The sequence below is a fragment of the Protopterus annectens genome, chromosome 3.part0 (genome assembly GCF_019279795.1).
Source record: "Protopterus annectens isolate FY-2018-M chromosome 3.part0, PAN1.0, whole genome shotgun sequence".
In the NCBI taxonomy this organism is placed as follows: Eukaryota; Metazoa; Chordata; order Ceratodontiformes; family Protopteridae; genus Protopterus; species Protopterus annectens.
Window position 1 is genome coordinate 109,325,428 of NC_056731.1, and position 22,961 is coordinate 109,348,388.

The window sequence follows — 22,961 nt, forward strand, 5'->3', positions numbered from 1 at the left end:
TTGTTTTACAGCAGAACTATAGAAATATTCTCACTGTAAATAGTGTATTTTTGATACCTGTTATGACATCAATACTTGTTGTTGCAAGCAATGTAAATTATTTTCACTGTGTGCCTCTATGATTCTGCACCTGTATTTCATTTTTGATGCTTTATTACCTTGGACTGTCATCACTGGCCTCTTTCATTCAGGATTTTATTGCAAAGGTCTTGTTTATGTAATGTTTAAGTGCTGCAAAATGGAGGGGATGTGAAACCTTCTTTATAGCAAAAATAATTTTGAGAGTAGCATAGCTGTCAGATGTTTAGTAACATACATGTTTCATTTCCTTTAATCTCCAGTTTCTGCAGTGTAATATGGTCACTACTTCTAGAAATGCTTCCACCGAAGCACACGCATATTATGCTTCTTGTGTTACTGTGCTTTTTTGTGATAATTTTCTAACAAAGTTGGCATAAAGATAAAACATTATTTGACTTAAGATTAGGAACATTGTGTCTTAGTTTGGGTCTATGTTTTGTTGCTTTGTGATGATGATGATGATGACTACGACATTAACAGTTCGTTTTGTATTGCTTTTGTTCTTTGGAATAACAATGCTTTTTTCTTCACAATTTTAAATATTTGTTTAAAGTTAGTAAAATATGAGGATGTTAATTTAGAAATGTAAAACTATGCAAAACAGAACACTGTGCAGCCATGTACTTGATATGTAATGAAGATGGGTCAGCCATACTGAATGTTGGAGATAAGTTGGAGGCATTTTGTTTTGAGCAATTAAGTGATTTAAGGAACATTTAATGGGGACAGGATTGCAGAAGTCAAGGGGACAATCTGTGCCAGGGGACTTTGAAGTAAGGAATGCCAAGGTAAAAATGTTTATAAAATGAAGGAATGCATTGACAGGAAGGGATAGGGAGAAGATTCAAATTTTAATTGAACTGTATAGTAAGGTAGCATTGTATAAGATGATGAAGATGTTTAAGAAGTGGCGCATTACATTTTTCACAGGCTCTGCACTGTTTTAATTTGATTTATAAAAAGTAAAAAATAGATTGTAAGTATGTATGGAAAATTTGGGTTTGTTTATTGGAAATGGTTAAGATGCAGCCATCATGGTTTGGTCAGGTTGATGGAGAAGGCAGCATTAGTGTCTCATAGTTGCTGGAATGTGAAATGTGCATAAGATTCCCAGTGGCTGTAGATATGGAATTAGTTTTCTGAAATCTAACTGGAAATTAGGGATTATTGGGGAAAGAGTTGTGGAATATACTAGACTATAAAAAGCAGCTGAAGGTCATAGAACTGATGCACACACATTTTGTGCATTTTCACTGCATGTTGTTAAGACTGTAATACAAGTTGTGATTTCTTTGAGCTGGGTTAAGTCACTATTTTTGAACTGGTGATTTTGTTTACTGAGAAGGGCAGACTAGGTGCAAGTACCATTTTCAGTGGAGGCCCTGGGAGAAAAGCTCCTTGCAGGTTAAAATTACAAAATTAAAATGTTATTCAATATAGTTCAGGCAGCAAAAAACAAATATATACGACTAAATTTACAATTTGAGGAAATATACTTTGAAGATAGGTTGTAGGATATCAATATTATACAGAGACAGAGGGAAGAAAGTATAATCAAAGTCGTACATAGTGTTCAGGAAAGTACATTTGAATAGGAGAAGATAGAAGGGTAGAGAAGATTAATATTCTGTAAAGGAAAGCTTCAGGTAATAGTAGTGGAAGAGACAGAGGAGGATTTGATTTGCCAGGAGAGATACATGTGCAGAGCCAGGATTGTGAGAGAGTGTTTTTTTTTTTTTTTTTTTTTTTTTCATGTTAAGGAATAAGTAAATAGATGAGCATTTGATAGTGCTCTGATATTTGTAGGGATGTAATTCCTATGCTTGGCAACAGTAACTGAGTATAGAAAATGTCCAGTAGATTCACTGGGTTTGTATACAAAAATTAGAAGCTGTTCGGAGGATTGTAGTTTAAGGTTGGCTAAGTAGTGGTTCAGATCAGCTCTGCTAGCTGGACACTATGGCTGGTTATATATCAATTTATGGGTTTGAAGCAGTTGAGTTTACTGGAGGTATTGTGGTATATTTTGCCAGCTTAACAATTTGAGATCATCACAGTGATGTGAATTATAGTGTGGTTAGCTGCAAATTTTTATTTATTTATTTTACATTTGTTGACTGGGAGTGTCCGGCTGAGCTATTGCCCTTTTTCAGCGGAGGCCGAGGGCAATTTTGTTACAAAGCAGTTCATTTTTAGATTTAGGAGAGTTTTATAGGTCAGTAAGGTAGGTACAGTATATAGCAGTGAAGGAAGAAGACATGCACTTAACATTCTATCTTTAGTTTGTGTTGTGAGATTTGTTTGAGGGTAGGTACAGTATATAGCAGTGAAGGAAGAAGACATGCACTTAACATTTTATCTTTAGTTTGTGTTGTGAGATTTGTTTGAGCTGTAGAGCATGTCAGGTTTTTTTTTTTATGGAATTTTGTATATGTAAGTCAAATTTCAGTTGATTGATTGTTACACCTTATATCTTTGTGTGGATGACTTCTGCGATGGTATTATTCAGAGACATTATGTTGAAATTTTTTTTCATGTATGTTATTGTTTTGAGGAGGCAAAGTTTTCTTTGCATTGTGATGAAGGTGGTTGTTAGCCAGTTTTCTACAGTTTAAAACACAATGCGTGATGGATTGTAAGTGAGGAAGGGTATCCAATATGTAGATGAGGGTAGCAACATCTGCATATTGTATTAGAGAAGCTTGTTGTATAGATGTATGGAGGTCATTTACAAATATGTAAAACAGGAGAGGGCCAAGGATAGATCCTTATGGAACTCCAGTATGGATCGGGAGAAAAGGGAAGAAAGCTGATAAACTGTCTCCAGTCTGTTTGTTTAAAAGCTAACGGGTAGCCGGTAAACCAGTCAAGGGTAAATTTTAGAGAGAACTACTATTTGCATTTTAGTAATTAGGAATGAAGTACTATAGGAAGAGAGAAGAGACTAATTGCTGTTGTCTCTAGCTGTAATAATGTTCTGTAGGAATGATTTAAGAGCAGTTGTGTACAGTTATGAAACCATGTTGGGTAGGGGTTAGCAGATTTTCATGAAGCAGATATTGAAGTAGTTGTTTAGGAACACATTTCTCCTAATAATTTAAAGAGGGGGATAAGATTACAGTAGGTCTAAAGTTAATTATTTCTGTGGAGTGATTTCCTTTATGCAATGAAATTATGTAGGATTTTTTCCACAGAGATGGGACATAGGATTCCTGTATAGATCTATTTATTAAGGTATGCTATGGAGTCAGATGCTGCTTAAAGTATTCAGATGGGAGATTATCAGCAGAGGATGAGCAGAGCTTAAGTTTTCTTAGTAAGTGCTTTATATAAGGGGTAGAGACAGGTTGTAAGGAGGGGTGGATTTGGCCAGAGGGTGGTTTGAGTAGAGTAGGAGTAAGCTGGAGTTAGAACTTTTAGTAAGGGTGGTTATAGAGTTAATGAAATCGGAGTTAAATGTAGTTGTATTTTCTGCTGGAGAGAGAGAAAGATTAGGGCAAGGTTTTGGAGCAGTAGATGTTACTGGATGTTGATTTTATTTGCAGACGGCTGGAACTTTTTTCATTTATGTTTTTGACTGAACTGAGCATAAGTATACTACTTTTTCTATCATTATTAATTTGTTTTTTGTAAGGTTCTATAGGTATTGATAGTTTTATACTTGTGCAAGATATTTAGATATTAACTTTTCTTTCCATGCTCTATTTCTTAGTTTCATTAATGTTTTGCTAGTGAGGGATAACTAGGGTGACTGATTTGATTTCATTCCTCTCCTTTGAAGAGAGGAAACCCCGCTTATGTATACTTGGGAACAGAGTATTTAATGTAGTAACAGCCTTTTCTAATGGTAGGGATTGGAGGGAGGACCACTTAAGGTTTTTAAGAATGTTTTTGTAATAATCTATGTTAAAGTTGATAAGGCCACTAGTTTCTTTGTGCAAAGGATACTTGGTTTGGCAAGTAGCTAGTCTTTGAACATATGTGAGGTTATGATCACTATCATTCATTTCCCAGTGAGGGGAACCTTGTAGTCTGACGTGCATTAATGTCATATACTACGGAGTAAAAAAATGCTGTGCAGTACTAGGCTTGCATTTATTTTCATTTCAGATATTCCAGGGTCATTAACTGTTGTGACCATTCATTCTTTGACAGTACCCTCCCTCATGTGACACCTCCTTTCTGCAAGAGGGCCAGACCAGTCAATTACAGAGTAAGCCTGTGCCTACTTACCAGTCATGTAGGTTATGTTTAAAGGAAGACAGTGAGTGGCAAAGGTTAACATCTAGGGGAAGTTTATTCCAAATGTTTGTGAAAAGCTGAATCATAAACTGTCCCTCCACCATGTTTTATTTATTTGGTGAAAATTTTAGTGTTGGTGAAACTACTAGAGTTGTGGAAGTGCAAGACAACTGGCTGTCTAAAAGTGCAGTAAGTGAGACAGAGCTCTCCTCTCAAAAGTCTGTTAGACACTGAACAAAAGGATAAAGCTTCCAGCCTGTCTTGATAGCTCAGGGGCTTGAAGCATGTAATCTTTTTGTTTAGGAACCTTTGAGGTCTTTCTAATTGTTTTAGTATGTTTAGTGAGATGCATCTTGAAGGAATATTGTACTTGATAATTGGTCTAATCGATGCTGAGGCTTAAGAGAGAGATTAAGCCTTTTAGGTCTTTATGATAGTCTTTTGACAGTTAGCTTTGTTAAGTAAAAGAGTTTCCTGCCAAGTATTGTCACATGATTGTCAAAAGAGAGAGAGAAAGAGAGTTATCAACCCAATTTGTAAGGCCCCTGACTACATTTTCATTTTTAAGTGGTGTGTCATCCATACTGTATGTATGATGTGATGAGGGGGATCTGCAAAAAGCAATGATGTTACACTTTATAGCATTTACTTTGAGCCCATTTTTAGTACACCAGGAGTTTACAAGGAGGGAGTTAATTCTGGTGGGGGTTGGGTGTCAGAGGGTGACTTAACAGCCCCTGTTTGCAGTTGTCTGCAAACCTGTAAGCCAGAGGTCCTGGCTCTCTACTTGGAGATCTGAGAAGTAAATGCCAAAAAGGAGGTTTTGCAGCACCAAATTCTGAGGGGGCAGTGCTGGTCATTTTTATACCTTCTGATGAGGCACCTGCAACTCACATTTTGTGGGTTGTGTGTGTTTACGGTGGTAATTCTTGTTCCTTGTTTACTACTGAACAGGGGGTGTCATTAGACTTTGTTTTATGGCTTTGTTTTCAATAAAAATTAATTCGCATGATCTAAATTTGTCTGAACTTGTAGCCCATAACAACTTCTTTTAGATTTAAAGGAGGTGGATTTACAGACAGTAAAAAGTCTCACTTAGTGGCAGTGTTTTTTTTTTTTTATGCCTCAGTACGTCTGCATTTCTTCTTGACCTTATTGCCAAGTGAAACTTTTGCTTGGCGGGCACAGTCCAAAATGTTTAATCTGAATGAGACCATCAATGTCTATAATAGTGTTGCAGAGTGGCCATTATTTGAGGCCTGGGCACATTTGTATGACATTGCTTCATATTTAATTGTCTTGTTTTGTGTTAATAGGATACAAATTATTTGGTTTAGTCCAACAGAATAGAAAGTATAGATAGTACATCCTATAATTCAAGAGCATTTTTAAGAGTTACATAACTAAGTTGTAAGTCCTTGCATTTGAAGGGCATATACTTGTTTCAGTCCATGGGATGCTGTAGCTGCTGTATTTAATAAGCATCTTGAAATGGTTCTTCAAAGCACATTTGTAGTTAGCAAGAAGTATGTTAATACAAATGTTAGAGAAGTGTATTGCATTTTACATCCTTGACCTGAAGGTCTCTTTGCCTTGTTTTTGATAGCTGTATAATACTTCACAGAAAGAATCAGAAGCTCTTATTTGTCTGGTTTGCATATAGCCTGAAATAATTCCTGATAAGTGTCAGTAGGGTTTATTGTGCTGGCTATACAAGGCAAGGTCATTTGAAGGTAGCTGAGCAGTTATCAATGTTAAACCAACCCAACCTAAAGAGTTTGACAGAAGTGGCATTTATCTTTATTGCAAATCTGGCGTGTGTGCTCTGCTTGCATTCTTTGAAGGACGCCATGCTGAAAGAGAGAAGAATTACCTCCTTAGAAGAGAAATGGGGGTGCAATTACAGAAACTAGCTACCTAGAGTCATCAGACTTTTTTAGTTTAGTATCTATAGAAAATCTAGTTCTATATTTTAGTACTCCCTATATTTGGTTGCATATGTATGATGGGAAAAATTCATATCTTATTTCCGATCAAGCCCTTGATATTAAAAAAGTAACAACTACAAGAAAGGCCCAGCCAAGCTAGAATCTTCACCATGTAATACTTTAAGCTTTATTTAGTGGAGGCCCATGGGATATATGCAAGTGACCCATTAAGGACATACCAGTGTTTTAGCTACCTGTCTTCTGAGTGCCCATGACTTTCTGCCAAGTCTTTACTGATTTGTTCGGGTCAGTAAAGCCAAGTGCAGCTTTATTGTCCTGAGCAAGGCTGCATATGTTGCACGGTGTCAGAAGTAATGTAAGGTAAGTTGTTTCCTTTGTTTAAAAATAGCTGCTAGTGAAGTATCCAGGAAGCCTGAAAAGGTAGTGTGTGCTTTTTTTCTTCTTCTCATGCTCTGCCTGACATCTATCAAATTCCATATTTTGTTGGTGCCCTGCTGCCCAAGGGATGAAAATCATTTGTGGGAATTGTCAATCGATTTCACACGCCCATAGCCCTGCAAGTTAATAACGCATCTGAATTTAAGAAGAAGAGTGAGTGTTGCATTTTTGATTCACAAGGTTTAGAGTTACTGGGAACGGAGAAAGAATCTTCCAATTATTAACCATTTTTTCTTCATGAATACACATGGTCTTCCTGAATCTGATTATTTATCTACTGAGTTAAAGAATTGAGCTAAATGTTGTGCTTTGAGGAGTTGCATGATCCATTAAGTCAAGACAAAGGGAGATTAATGAATTAGGTTTAATAAAGTGATTTCTACAGAGCAAGTGAATGTACCTTTTCAGGACTAAAAAAAGAATTAGATTTACGTATAGCATCTTGTGAGGTAAAAAGCTGGAAAACCAGTTTTGAGTAAAATATTAAGAACAAAAAAGTTGCACAGATGTGATTTACTAAAACACAACAAACACTAAACCACAGTGGCTACTGGAGAAGAATAAAACAATAAACCGCTCCTTTAGCGTCAAACAATTTTATTATGCTTTCATCTACAGACTTCTTCAGAATAAAAACAACTTCCATTCCACTCTCTTAAATACACAATCTATAAATTGATTCAGTAATTAAACAATTAATTCAATTGGTTCAACAATTAACTCTGTTAAAATAAAAAAAAAAAAAAAAAACTTTTTCATAGGTTGGTACTAGGCTATCGGCCCTAGTGCTTATACAAGCCTAGCCATAACAATTCCCTGGCTATTTCTTCTCACAATATTTACTTCCAAGGCTGAGTTAATTGTTGAACCAGTTGAATTAATTTAATTATTGAAGCGTAATAAAATTGTTTGATGCTAAAGGAGCTGTTTGTTTCATTCTTATCCATTAGTTACAGTGGTTTAGTGTTTGTTGTAGAGTAAAATATTAATTGAGGCATTTCTAAGAAATGTGAGAACAAAGGATACATAGCATAGAGAAATCATTATGTATCAGATGTGGCTGTTAAGTATGATATGATGCAAAATATTTCTAGAGCTTCTACATGGACATGGTTATGTGTATAAAATGAAAAGAAACATATGTCAGTCAGAAAAGACTGGCTGTGTTGGAATAAAGTAGTGAAAATGAGTTGGTTGGACACAGTTTATGCAGAGAATGTGCACATAGTGAATAACAACCAAGATAAAAAGTACAGAAAAGCTGCAACAAGAAATTAACGTGGAAATCTGGGAAGATAAAGGTAAACTCGATGATCAAAGTGCATTGTTGAGACCCACTTTGGCACAATGTAGTATAATGTCTGGTTAAATATTCACAGCACTTTGAAAGAAAGCAGTATGCAACAGTTGATATTAATCATATTGATCATTGCTGCAGTAGCCATAGCTTAATGGGGTTATATCCTGCCAAGGGTAAAAGAACTGGCCACTTTCCAAAGCTTTAGGGCTCCTTCCACACACCCAAATTGTCAGGCAGCTCGTGCTGATCTGACTAAAAGACAAGTTTGGGTGCTGAGCCCTTCAGAGCTTTCCTGCTGCTGAAGGCTACGCACCTGTGAGGCCTTCAAGGATAAACTGTCTGTTTGAAGCTGTTCTTTGCTGGGCAGAAAAGTTCCTTTGGGGGAAAAACTTCCGTTTAGTTTTGTTTGTTATTGATGCTTTCCTCTTCAGGAAAGTTACTTTAAAGCTAAGAGTTTGTATTTTGTCAGAAGACCTTACTGTACTTTTAAATGGGAGCACACTTTTTTCCTGTCAGTTTAAAAGTTGTTTAAAGTAACTGAAAACCATTTATTTTTTTCTGTGGTGGAAGTGTTTATTTTGCTTTCTGGGGTTGGCAAAATGTTTTAAAGTGCTTTTTACTGTGTATATGAAAAAAGTGACTTTTTAGAACATTTTGTTTTTATTGGCTTTTGCTGCTGGTCTTCACTGGGGAAAAAGGCACCACTTTCAGCTCGACCATGGAACGATCTGTTGATCCCACAGTCAGACCTCCTCCTAGCCACAAAAAGAAAAACCTAAGCATTTTGTCTTGTGGCAACAGCTTTAAGTGTAGGACTACCATACATAAGGTCTAGGGTTCAAAATACAATAGACTTCATTCTTTTTCTGTACTTACAAAGCCATGTCTGACCCAGCTCAGGTAGAAATACTACATTTAAGGAAATCCCAATCGCTCCACACCACACACTCCAGAGACCTCAACCTCATTACCACAATCAACAGAACATGCTAGAGGGACAGGTTCATAACCCAGAGATTGCCCATGCTATGGAATAGACTTCCCATACATGTCAAACAGAGCACCTCACTGGCCGTCTTCCAGAGAAATTTTGATGAGTGGATGGGGAATAGAAAATTCACCCCGGGGATCACTGCAGTGGCTCTACTCGACAGAGGCACTGGGAACTAAGGTCAGGTGGCACAATGCCTGGGTAATCCTATGGGCTAGGCTTGTGAAAGCTCCAGGGCCATTAGCCTAATACACACCTATGAACAGCCTTTACATCACACCAGGCTATCGATTTGCCTCAGCTGCAGCTGGGTGACTCTGCTGTGGTCATTAGTTGTACTTCAGACCTCTCATGTTTAACCCTGATCCTTTTGATGTAACGCCTACAGCTACTGTGGATGGAGGTTAGCCATGTATTCTGTGGCTGTTGGGACCCTCAGTGAACAAAGGAGACCCACTCTTTCCTGTCCTGGAAGAGGGAACAGGAAAGGTTTCCCTATTTTGTCAGACTGTTGTATCCATCCCTGGAGACGTTGTGCTGCCATTAATAATAATGTTGGTCCCATTTTTCTTGTCAAAAATAAACAGAAATCTAAACCTGTATCTACTCCTTCTCCTCAAATTTCTTTGGCTGAGATTAGTTTACTAGGCCTGGTTCAGGGTTTAATTCGGAGTATTGATCCTTCTTGTAAAGTATTTTGTGGTAAAAGAAAGAGGGATATCTCCCTCCCTGAAGAGATTCAGGATTCTGAATCTGGAACTTCCAAAATGGCTGCACACTGAGTAACAGCTTAATTTCAGCTCTCCCAGTGTAAAAACAAAATCTCAGAAAAGAGGGGCAGTAAATTTTGTCTTTTTGGGTAAATTTCAGTTACTGGCTGGTAAGTGCACTCCCTGGTTGCTAACAAAGAAGAAATTTAGAGAACATGAAAGAAAATCAACTACAAAAGCTGAAGAGAAAACATTGGCTGGGAAAAATCCTGCAGTCATTCAGCAAAAAGCTGTTCAAGCTCCAGCTTTTGAGCAAGACATGAATGACAGTAATCTAGAGGAAAAAAATAAGTGTTTAGAACTTAATATAAATGAAACACTGATGTATTATATCAACTCAAATAACAAAAGGCTGGAAAAAATGGAAGAAGCTTTAAGCCGATATTCAAATGAGCTAATAAAATTGCAAAAATCAGAGGTCGAAATGAAGAGAAGGCTGGCTGATTATGAGACTGCTCAAGAAGAGATGTTTCAAAAAATGGCAGAATTCGAGTACAGGGCATGTAGGAAAAACCTACGATTTTCTGCTATACCAGAGAAGCTGGAAGGAGCAGACTGTATTAATTTTATGAAAGTACAGAAAAACAACTGAACTGGTATTCCACAGCATGAGTTGTTAATGGCACAATCGTGTATATGCTCCAAACCTGACCATGAGAAAGCAGCCAAGACCTCTAATAGTAAAGGTACAATTGTACAATTAGAAATAATTGATTCTGACAACATTTTGTTAGAAGGACAAAGTGCTAAAATTTGGAGACAGTAGATTGTTTGTGGAAAATGATTACTCACTGTGTACCAGGCAGAAGAGGAGTAAATTTATTCCAGTAATCAGGGAATGTCTAGAGGTAAGTGTGAGATTCAAAGTGCTGTATCCAGTTACCTTACAAATATTTTTTCCTGCAGGATCAAAGTCATTTTTGATGCAGAACATGCTAAGGAGGAAATGCAAAAGTTTGTCTAACAAAAAGTGAGCTATCAAACAGAAGGGGACTCTCTTTGTTTCTTATTCTTCTTATAATAAAGCTCATAAGGAGACTTTACCAGTGGAAGCGTTTCATGTTTTAAACAAAAATGCTTGACAGACAGAGAAGAGCACAGGACATGACTAGAAGAAGCAGGAGTATGTTGGAAATGAACCAGAGACTGGAGTTGCAAGATGGAGATCATCAGGAAGAAAACCAGCAACTTGGAAATTGACACTTTGTAATCCCACATTTATTAATTACATTCGTGAATTGTGACTGAACATGAAAACTGGGAAATCTAGGACTTTTTGACTTTGTTAAACTTGTAGGAGACTCTAAAACATATGCCATACTTCATGTTATTAATGTTTGGAAGAACATAAAGGAGGGGTGGGGAGGAAGGAAAGAGGTAACTCTTAGTAAAACAATTTTTGTTCATAATGGTATTTTCATAAAATATTGCATATAGTGCATGTTAAATAATAAAGCATTTTCAGATATTTTTTGTATGTGTTACAGGGATTCTAAAGTAGAGGTGCCTTGTTTTCTTCTTCTTTCTTTAGTTTTAAGAAATCTAGGCACTACAGTGAAAAAAGAAAGAGGAGGCCTGGACAAAAGCGTGTTTAAGATAATAGGCTGTAATCTTGTTTGTTGAAGTGAGAGACAGGTTGTAAAAGTATACAGATCTTGATGCAAGTAAAAAGTGATACACTTTTTCTTAATTTTGCATAGGGGAATAACTGGATTAAGGCCCTTGGCTTGATCTAGCAACAAGTTTTTTTTTTTTTAAGTTGAGACAAGTAAATAAGAGAACAATGAATGTAATGAAAAGTTTTCCTTTAGCAAATAAATGTTCACAGTGCAACATGAGAAGCTTGTAGCTGAAGGCAGCTGTGTATGTGGTTCTCATGTTTCTATGGAGTCAGACTGATAAGAGGGCAGTAAAAACAGGATGCCTTATTCAGTGGCTAAAATATAATGCTTTCTAAAAGTATTCAAGTTTTTTTTTCTGCTTCTGGGAGAGGAATAAAGATACGACAAAAACAGATAACAGTGTAAGTTGAAGCAGAGGCTGTACACTGCGTTTTTAACATGGATAACCTTAATTATTAGTCACTTAAAGCCTGTTGACCATAGCTGTCCATCTGGGACAATCGTTTCTATTAGAGGGTTAAACTTTATTATTTGAAGATGTACCATTGTGTGTTTATATTAAGTCAATAGGTTATGGGGGTATTTTTGTTTTTATGTTTGTTTCATTAAAACAAACATTCTTGGAAGATGTGACAAAATGATTGTATAAAAGATCAACCTGCCAAACATTAGTGTATATATGTAACACAAAAGCTGAAACTAGATAGTTAAAGAAAAGCTGTTTTACACAACAGGTGAGAATAATAACTTTTTATCATAATGGCAACACTTTCCATAGTATCTTTGAGTGTGAATAGTCTCACAAGTATATACAAAAAACAGAGTAGTGAACTATGTGAAGAAATGCAGAGTCAAATAAGTATGCTACAGGAGAGACATTTGGAAAGAACGGAGCATGCACATTTGGTAAGAAAAGGATTTCAGGATGGTTTTGTGTGGAATGTCTGGGACAAAGGAAAAGGGGAGTACTTATGTTAATTGCAAGAGGAGCTCCAATAGTGATAGAAAAGAAAAAAAAAAGATGATAATGGTATATAGATTTATAGTAGTACGGTGTTATTGGAAAGGGAATAGGATTGTGCTGGCATGTATGTATATTTCACTTAAAGCTGGTACAGTGGAGCTTAAGAAAATTCTGGGAGATATCAACTTTTCAGCAGGGAATATTGCATTTAGGTGGAGACTGGAATTTAATTTGTAGCAGTGAGGATGCATCTGGGGAGTCCAGAAGGGAAAATATAACACAAAAGGGTAGATTTTTTGAAGACATTTATGAAAATATCTGGTATGGAAGATGTGAATTCAGTAGTAGGAGCTCAGAGAGAATTTATATATTATTTTCCAAGGTACAAAAACTGGGCTAGGCTAAGCAGAAGTTATTATTTCACAGGAACATGAGCATTTAGTTGAAGGTTTTGATACACGTCCAATAACTATTTCAGATCAAGTGACAATAATAACTAAAGTAAAAATGCAGGGTAATGAAATAAAAATGAGACAGTCAATTCCCCATCTATCTATTTTTAAAAGAAAGGAATTTAAGGAATGTGTAGTAGAAATTATTCAGGAGTTATAAGGAAAAATAGACATTTCTTCAGAAAATGTAGATAGTGAGTAGGATAAAATGAAAGTGGAGTTTAAAAGTAAACTATAAATAAAAGAAAAAGAGAGATGGTTAAGAAGTAATGAGAATTTAGAGTGACTGACAAAGGTTAACGTTTTGCAGAATAAGGGGAATCTTATAGAACAAGAATAGGCACAGCTGCAAAGTCCTAAAGCGAAAATAAGAGACTAACTGGATAATATGCATGAGTTTAGAAAGATTTGTGTTAAGCAACTGTTTTTGGATTGTAACTCGAGCACAAAAGCTTTTAGCACAAGAGCTCAGGCAACAGAAAGTGGAAAGGGCTGTTGCCAAATTTAGAGAACCCATAACAAGAAAAATAACCACAGATCCCTTAGAATTATTAGAAGTATTTTAGAAATGGTATGAAAATCTGGATACACGATGCCAGGGCACTTCTAAGGGCTAGGCTTGTATAGGCTCCAGGGCCATTAGCCTAGTACACACATATGAACCTATAAATACAGCTGTTGGTGGTGGGTCTTGATGCAAAGAAAACATTCAACAGAGTAAGCTAGGATTTTATGAGTATGGCAACTGAAGCATTTGCACTGCCTTATACAATAATACGCTTAATTTAGGAGGATATATGAGAGAGTGGAGGTGAAAATTAAAGTGGGGGGTGGATTTCCTCTCTGATAAGTTCTGGTTGAACAGAGTAATCAAGCAGTGGTGTCCCCCCCCCCCCCTTTGTTATTTGCATTATATTTAGAACCATTGGCAAAGGAAATAAGACTCAGAAATTCCAGGCTATAATTGGTATGGTAATCAGTAAAAGTTGGCTTTATTTGCAGATGGTATTATTTTGTACTTGATAAAACCAGAAAAGCATATTTTAGTGTTGTGGAACATTCTGAGACAATTTGAAGTCTTTTTGTAATACAAAATTAATGAAGATAAATCAAAGGCAATAGCTGTAAACTATGTACCCACACACAAATTGGTTCAGCAGTACCCATATTTATGGGAACATGATAAAATGAAATACTTAGGACTATGAGTTAAAAAATATTCTGAAATGGCAGCTAAGGATTTGTGGGAAGGGACTAAACAGAAAGATGATACAAAAACTGAGAAACTGGAAGCTCTGTTTTATTGTTTCGATAGCAAGATACAAGCAGTGAAAATGTTTTTAGTCTCTAGTTTTATATACAGATCAGGCATTTTTTTATCAACCAGAGAAAAATTTGTGGATAACAATTACTAAAGAGCAGAAAGATTTTATATGGAAGGCAAAGAGGGCAAGAGTCAATTGAGAGATGTTGATTCGTCCAATAGAATAAGGTGGTTTGGGATTACCTGATTTGAATGAATATTTTAGAGCTACACAGTTAAGGCTTCTGTGTATAGCACTAGTGGAAAGTTATAATTCAGAGTGGAAAGGGATGATGATGAAACGGGGGAAGCTCAAGAAATATGGGCTTTTGAATGCAGATCTTTAAGAAGACTAACAGCAGTCAGAGAGAATATTATTTATTTTTATTTATTTAAATTTGTTGAACGGGAGTGTCCGACTGGACGTGGGTCCATTTTCAGCGGAGGCCTGGGGAGAAAAGCTCCACAGTAAAATAAACAGACAGTAGTTACATTGGATTACATAGTGATTAACAATTTAACATAGAAATTACTTACAACATATTTACAGATGAAGAACATAGTACATCAGTAGACAACTAGAATCTTTATCTGTGAAGTACATAACAGGCATTAACAAATGTAACAATGAGAAGTTCCTGCTGTATAATAAGTACTAGGCTTATGAGCATCTCAGCTTGCTATAATCAAGGTAGTTAGTGGAGTGGAAAGAAAGGTAGTAGTTGGATGGGGTGGATGATATTAGAGTGGGAGTTGCAAGGGCATAGCCAGCATGTTTTAGGTGCGCTTTTAATAAAGTTTTGAAGTTGGTGCATGATGGTACGGAGGTAATTGTGGGTGGGAGTGAGTTCCATAATTTGGCTATGACCTTAAGAGAATAGTGCTTCACCAGCAGAGTTATTGGCTTTAGTGATCTGCAAGTGATTTTTGTTGCTGGATCTTAGTGGTCTGGTGGTGCGATAGGGTTGGAGTAGATTCTGGAGGGATGGGACATTTAGTGGATGGTTTACTAGTTTGTGGGCGAGTGAGAGTTGATACCACTGAAGGAGGTGAGGGAGTTCAAGCCAGCCCAGTTCAGCAAGTGAGAGACAGTGGTGACTACGGTAGGATGCCCCTGTGGCGAATTTGGCGATTTTGTTGTAGCAGGTCTCTAGCTTGTTTAGATCACATTGCCTTAGGTTGGTATATACTGGAGAGGCATAAAGTAGGGTGGAGATAAGGTGGGAATTTGCTATTGAAATCTTTGCTGCTTTGGTGAGAAATTGTTTATTTCTGTATAATGCTCCTAGCTTTTTGTGCACTTTTTATGGTCATGGATATGTGAATGTCAAATTTTAGTTTATTGTCTATTTCCACTCCTAGCAATTTGGTGTGTTCAGTTGGGTATATAGTGGTGTTGTCTTTTGCTGTGATGTTAAAGTGAGAGTTGTTTTGAGTATGTTTGGTGGGTTGGAAGAGGAGTAGTTTAGTTTTGTTTGGGTTGAGTATTAATTGGGCATCGGATAACCATGTTTCAACAGAGGAAAAGGCTTCCTGTGTGACTTTTTGCAGTTTGGGTAGGGACTGGGCTGAGCAGATGATGGTCGAGTCATCTGCGTATTGGATGAGTGTGCCATGTTTGGTGGCAGAGGCTAGATTATTGGTGTAAACAGAGAAGCGTAGGGGTCGAAGGATGGATCCTTGGGGAACCCCTATGGAGACAGGTAGTTGGGGAGATATGTCATTCTGCCATACAACGGATTGTTGACGGTCAGACAGGTAACTCTGAAACCAGTTGATGACTGATTCTGAGAAGGATAGGTTATTGAGGATAGAGATAAGTTGTTTGTGTGGGACCATGTCAAATGCTTTAGATAGGTCTAGGAAAGTAGCAGAGGAGAGAGAGCCATTGTTTTTATGCTGAAGGATAGTGTCAGTAAAGGAGAGTAAGGCAGTGATGGTGCTATGGTTTGGTCGGAAACCATGCTGAGTACTGAAAAGGAGGTTGTTAGTAAGGAGGTAGTCTGAGACCTGAGAGTGTATGCATCTCTCTAGTATTTTGGAGAGTGGAGAGAGAATAGCTATGGGGCGGTAATTGGTTAGTTCTGCAGAGGGTCCGCCTTTGTGGAGGGGAATTATATATGAGACTTTCCACAATGTGGGAATGTAACTTTCTGACGGAGATCGGTTAATCAAGATGGATACTGGGTAGGCCAGAGCATCAGCTGTGATTTGTAGGTATTCACTTGGGAGGTTGTCTGCTGCTAATTTGGTGGGTTTAAGTTTAGTTAAGAGTTTTTTTATGTTGGAGGTAGGTACAGGAGAAAAAGAGAAGGCAGTGGGGAGATTACTAGTTGAAGGTGTGGGTTGGAGGGGAGGGGGGTTGTGTTGTTTAGCTAGTGATAGTATGGTTTGGATGAAGTGTGTGTTGAATGAGGTAGCAATATTTTCTGAGGAGTGAGGGATGTTAGGAGGAGGGGTATTGAGTTTACCTGGGTGGAGGATGGAGTTTATGGAGGACTAGACTATGTTTGGGTCTGTGTTGTGAGGAGTCTATTATAAAGTAGGAAAAAGCATTCTAAGAACTTGGCCAACACAGGAATGAAGAAAGGAGATTCTGCCAATACGGACGATTGCAATTAAGGGTACAGAGAATAGGTAAGAGGGAGCCGGAATTTATTGGAGTACACTGGCAAAAGAACCAGGATATTGAAAATAAATAATTGGAGAAGGGAAAGGTAATTGAATGGGAAGAGTCCAAGAATACGTTTTGTTTGCAGACTAGAGACTGCCTTCCCTATCAAGGATTGATAGGTTTCCTTTCTCTTTGCCTATATTCTGCTAAGTGCAAGACCAGCACTGGTAGAGTTTTTTTAGTTGAATCTAAAACAGATGCTGTTCTTAAAGGGATAATTACTAAGGTATATAGAATATTACATAACTGTTGGATGGCATATTGAGTATTACATGATGGCTATAGGAATCAATCAGAGGAGGTTAGAAAGGATTGGGAAGACAGATTGTATAGGCAATTCACAAAGAAACAATGGGAGCATACAACTCCCAAATGTGCAAGAAAGATTTAGGATTTTTACGTGTTTGTATAGGTATTTTTATACCCAACCAGACTCCAAAGAATTTTTCCTTGGGCAGATTGCAAATGTTGGAGGTGAGATGGAGAAGAAAGAGGTAATTGCCAACTCATTACAATCCCAGAATATGTTCTTAGTCTTTAAAAAGTCCCCGCAAACTGCTCTGTCGAAAATACTGGGTGAGCAAATTGGTGTAACTAAGGAAATGATTTTTTTGAGCTGTGATACAGGCTCTGAGCTGCTTAGATATAGTAAGACCTTGCTGAGTTTAATTCTGGTGGCTGCCAAAAAGCAATTACTAGAAAATGAAAATCAAATCTAAACCAACTCTTATCAGAACTAGTGAATCTAGTAGCTGCGATAAAAAGGTATTGGAAGTGGGATCTTTAGAAAAGGGTAGGAGCAGATTACATAGAAAAAGTGGGAATTGTGGGAAGACTACATGCAGAATAATGTTTTGGAGGAGGAATGAGGTTTAAGGGAAGGGAGCAATTGAATGTGCTTTTGTAATGTTCAATCGGCACTGTCTGTGGTTTGTTTTCATTTATATAAATGTGTGATGGTCTGTGTCATGAATGATAATACAATGAAGATGTTTTTTGTTTAAAAGAATTCTGAATCTGTTCAGGAGAATGTGGGGTCAGATACAAGGTTTTCTCCTCAGATTTTTGATTCAGACTCTTGAGGAGAGCTCAGTTTCTATCTCTCACTATGGGTTCCTTTCTTTGTGACTACTTCTAGAATGTACAAGCGTTTTGAGTAGGGGAACACTGAGGTTTCTCAGTCCAAAATAAAATACTATCTGAGCTGTTACAGAAGGAATTTCCAGAACCTGTAGCCATTCCTCCAGTTCAGTCAGCTTTTGAGAATGTGTGTGCTGCTGCCTGCAATTTTCCTGACAATCAGCCGACTCCCTCTAAAAAGGCATATAGGATGTATAAAGTTCCTCTTTTTTTAAGTTAGCAGTAAACTCAGTCTGAAGTAATTCAGGCAGGAGAGGGGAATTGTTGGTAGGGGAGGAGTCAGAGCTCTTGGATCCAGTATTCTGGTATAAAACGCAGAGGTCCCACATGTTGAAGCAGACGAAAATAAGACTACACAGATCTTAACATTATGATACGTACGTAACTTTCATTTTCACACATATGAGTTCTGAAGGTCATTCACCAAAGTTATAGATGGCAATGAGAGGAAATTTCTCTTTCCAGGGTGAATTCCTCATCCTCCAAACCAGACTTTTTTGTTTCCACTTGTGTATCACATCTCAGGTGGGAAAGGGGTTTTATTCAAGGATGTTTTTAGTGCCAAAGAAAGAAAATGGTTGGAGACCGTTCTGGATCTTTCTTTCCTAAAACTGTTTGTGATAGTGCCCAAGTTCAAAATGATGTCCATTCACAACCTGATACCTCTTCTTTCTCATTCAAGTTTCCTGGTAATAGTAGGTTTCAAAGATGCTCATCACATTTGTGTTTGTGCAGACTTGAGATATTTTGGTACTTTTCCATTATGGGGGGGGGGACAGTTCGAATGAGAGTTTGGACTCTTAGCACGCACTCGCAATGATCACACAGCTGCTGCTGATGTGGGTACCACACACACTTATTTTTCTGTCAGATTAGGATGTGTTTTTATTTCAAGTTTAAAGTTTGACCTTTGTTGTGGAAGGATATGATTGTTCAAACAACTGCAGCAGAACATTTCTGAAAATGTATTCCATTTTGCAACACAGATATATTTTGAATCAAGCTCATAAAAATTAAACTAACACACCATGTATATGCCAGTCCAGGGTATGCACTCCTTTGTTATATAAACAAAATCCTGCAAGTTTTATGTGACAATGTCAGTTTTATTTAAGGGATTGCCTATCGACACACCATGCAATGCTAAAAATGTGTTTTATAAGATATAATAGAAGTACATGATGTGGTATATATTACTAAATTAAAACGGTGTTTGCACCCGCATAGACACTCTCTGGGAAAATGCAGTGAAATGTAACAACTTTAAGACAGCGTTGCTAAGTATTGCATTTAGGTATTCCCTCCTCATCTCCCATTTCAGACGAGTATCTGCTTTCTTTGAAACAGTCCAGCATAGGGAGGAAATAAAAAAAGAAGATAGTCAAAAAAAAAAAAAAGAGAGAGAAATCCATCAGCTAGTCCAAACCGAAGCAAGGTACCTATATAGACATCCGCTGAAATGATAGGAATGCATTTCTGTAGTTAATATCTTCTGTCAAACTTTTGGATGTTAAGTTGTCAATCTCGCCTTCATTCTTGCTGGATGGGTTCGGAGCCGATCCTCGGCTCCGACTCGGCCACTCTAAAAGCTCGAGAGCTAGTTCCACCGGCTCGAGGCTCCCCTATATCCCACAATGCTAGGCGGTAACTCCTCAGATCTCGTTTGCTGCTACAGCGATCGAGGTGCTTTTTCAACCGGCTCGTCAGGTTAGTTGAAATATTGAGTAATATCTTAGATAGACCCCCTTTTTTAAGTTAGCTTTCCTCATAGTTTCCAAAGTTAAGTAGTTTACTCCCCTTTATAGTCAAGTTTCCCCAGTTTTTTTCCTAAATTTGCTAATTTTATTCCCTTGGGCTTTAGGCCCATTCCCTCTCTACCTTAGTAGTTGGAGTGGTTGTGTTTTGTAGGGTTTTAATTTTTAAGTTAATTACTAATTTGTAATTTAAAAATATTACAAGTGTAATCGGTGTGTGTGTGTTTGTGGTTACACTTTGACTTTGTTTTTGGACATGTCCAAAGAATCGAAGGTCTCAGGCTTCAAGAAGTGTGACTTGTGCTGTCAGAAGATGTCTCTGACAGACGGTCACACTTCTTGTGTATACTGCCTGGGGCCTTTGCACCTGCAGGACTCATGTGCTGTTTGCCATGGCTTCAGCCCTAGAGTCCTGCAGGAGCGCAAAAATAAACTCATTTTAAGGGGTTTATTGAAGCCTGAGGGTCCCTCGACTCAATCCTCGGGGAAACCCTCTAAGCCTTCCAGACCTTCGGCTCCAGTCTCCGAGCCGTCCTCTGGGGGTCCAAAGGCTGTTCGAACATCGGCTCCGGCCGGAGCCGATGAATCTCGAACGCATGCCCCTACTATTTCCTCGGCTCCGGCCGGAGCCGAGGAAGACATAACTGAGTCGGCTCCGATCAAATTGTCGGAACCGACATCCAGAAAGAGGTCCCGATCTCCATCTATCAGCTCCGTTCATTCGGCTCCAGCATCACCTTTGCTGTCTGAACGGAGCCATAGATCTCACTCCTCTAGGTATTCCAGACTATCGGATCATGACCTTCAGAGAGTAGTGAGTCGACTTCTTAAGTCCGAGGCACTGGCCCAGATGCTTCAAAGTCCGACTCAACAGTCGAGAACTGTTCCCATTACTTAAAATGTTCCTCCTCTGACTCTTCTGAGTTCGGAGCCGGGGCGGCTCGGACCCGAGACTGTGGTGGCATTGGAACCGATACCCTTGTCTTTGGTGCCGTCGTCTGCTCCGATGTCTTCCTTGGAAGAATCTCGGCGCCGGACTTCCCTCGTCGGCTCCAATGGGGCGAGTGGCATCGGACCCTTGTCCGACCCCGCTCTCCCTCTCGGTGCTTCGGCGCTGGTGAGTTCGTCTCCGACATCGGCCTCGGAGCCATCACTGTCGGTGCCGGGGGAGGTCTTCAGCTTTTCGGAGCGGAGACCTCCGGCTCTGCCTGACAGGGGTGCCTTCGAGGTCATGAGGAGCGTGTTAGAACCAGGTTCAACTCCACAGTCGGCTCCTTCCGCCCCTCCCTCCATGGTGCCTTTGGTGATTTCTACTCACACTCTCATTCCCGACCGTAGAGAGCCAGCTCCTCAAGTTTCCCCAGTGGGGATCTCCTCCTCTTCCGAGGCCTCTCCTGACCCGGCAGGAGAGCCCCCTAGGAAGAGGCAGTGCAAGAGGAAGCACATTGACTCCCCTGAGTCTGTCACCTCTGACACTGATTTAGAGGATTCTGAAGGTTCCCCTCGTTCCCCCTCTGAAGATGTCTCCTTCGCAGACATCCTCGAAATCTTAAAACAAAGGGGGAATTGGCCAGCCCTCAACCCTTCAGAGGATGAATCGGTGTATCTTGAGGCGTTTAGCTCTCACCCTTCCACCTCCTGGGTGTCCCCTCCCTTTGACCCCCTTATGCAAGTGGTGACAAAGAAGGCCTAGGCGGCTCCTGACTCAGTGAAACCCACCCCCAGGAGACCATCAAAATTTGTCACTGCCCCCAAGGACAAGGAATTTTTAACCAAAGGCGTCTCTGTTGATGCTATGGTAGTGGCTGCGGCCACCAAGGAGGAGTTAGCTGATCCTTCGGTGCCTTTTCATCCTCCTAACAAGGAGTCTAGGTCGATGGACATGTACGGGAAGCGGATGTTCTCGTCAGCGACCTTTACTATGCACTCGCTGAATTACCTGTGTCATTTCACTCATCTTCAGAGGGATTTACTCAAGGAAGCGAGCGAAATGTTAAAGGACCCAACAGCTGCGGGTTTTCAGGATAGGATGAACTCTCAGCTGGCAACCCTTAATTCTATAACTAACTCCTCCATGCGCCTCCTTTCATATGCGGCGGATGGAGCAAGTAGAGCGGCAGGTACAGGTGTAGCCTTGCGTCGGCACGCCTGGATGCAGCTGTTTAACTTTGCGGACCCTTTCAAGGCGTCCTTCACTAATTCCCCCTTTGACGGATCATCCCTTTTTGGTCCTCAAGTGAAGGAAACCCTGACTAGGTGCGAGACTGATGGCAAAACTCTCTCTGCCATCGGAGTCCGTTTTTCTGCTCCTTCTAGGCCTTACCCCAAAGGCCAGAAAGGGGGAAAGATGTGGTTCTGCAAACAATCTCAGGGAGATTTGCCTGACGCACAGAGTCGATTCCCCTCCAGAGGCAGAGGGGGGAACAATAATGGTAGACGCCGTCCTAGAGGCAGAGGGGGCCTGCAGAATCAGGGCAGTCGAGAATCCTTTTCTGACGAGCCCTTTCAGCATCCCTGAGGTGTTGTCCGACTGTCCACCTTTGGAGGCAGTCTGGGGAAGATTGTCGCTGTACCCAGAAGCCTGGCTATCCCTAACTCAAGACAAGTGGGTACAGTCTATCATTTCCGAAGGCTACAGAATCCCATTCCTTTTCATTCTGAAGCAATCCAAAAAATCCCTTCCAGATGTTCCACCCAGTCAAAGGGAGCAAGCAGCATTAGAAATTTCAAAGCTGCTCGCAAAAAGAGCCATTCATCCAGTTCCAGCAGACCAAACAGGATCCGGAATCTACTCCAAATTCTTTTTGGTTCCAAAGAAAACAGGGGACTGGAGACCCATTTTGGATCTCGGCAACTTGAACAAGTTTGTCAAGAAAACAAAGTTCCGGATGGTCACGCTGCAGTCCATTCTACCCCTTTTGGGGCGGGACAACTGGATGTGCTCGATAGATCTCCAGGATGCGTACATCTCCAGGATGCGTACTATCACATCAGAATGAGTCGACGCTCCAGGAGATTCCTCCGCTTCAGGCTGGGAACCAGTCATTTCCAATTCAGAGCCCTGCCCTTTGGTCTCACTACAGCCCCCCGAGTGTTTACCAAATGCATGGCAGTGGTCGCCTCTCATCTGAGACGACAAGGATTCCAGGTGTTTCCTTATTTAGACGACTGGCTCCTTACAGCCCCCACCAAGCATCTTTTGCATCTTGCCAGAGACTATACCTTTCACACATGTCAGACACTAGGCATTTCAATAAATTACGAAAAGTCTGTCTTGTCGC

At 39.4% G+C, this 22,961-nt stretch overlaps 1 protein-coding gene across 1 annotated transcript in view; it reads left to right on the forward strand.

The window, feature by feature from the left end:
• The window catches only part of KLHL7 (kelch like family member 7), a 1,243,755-nt gene that overhangs the window by 870 nt on the left and 1,219,924 nt on the right, over positions 1-22,961 (forward strand). The gene's annotated exons all lie outside the window — the stretch shown is intronic.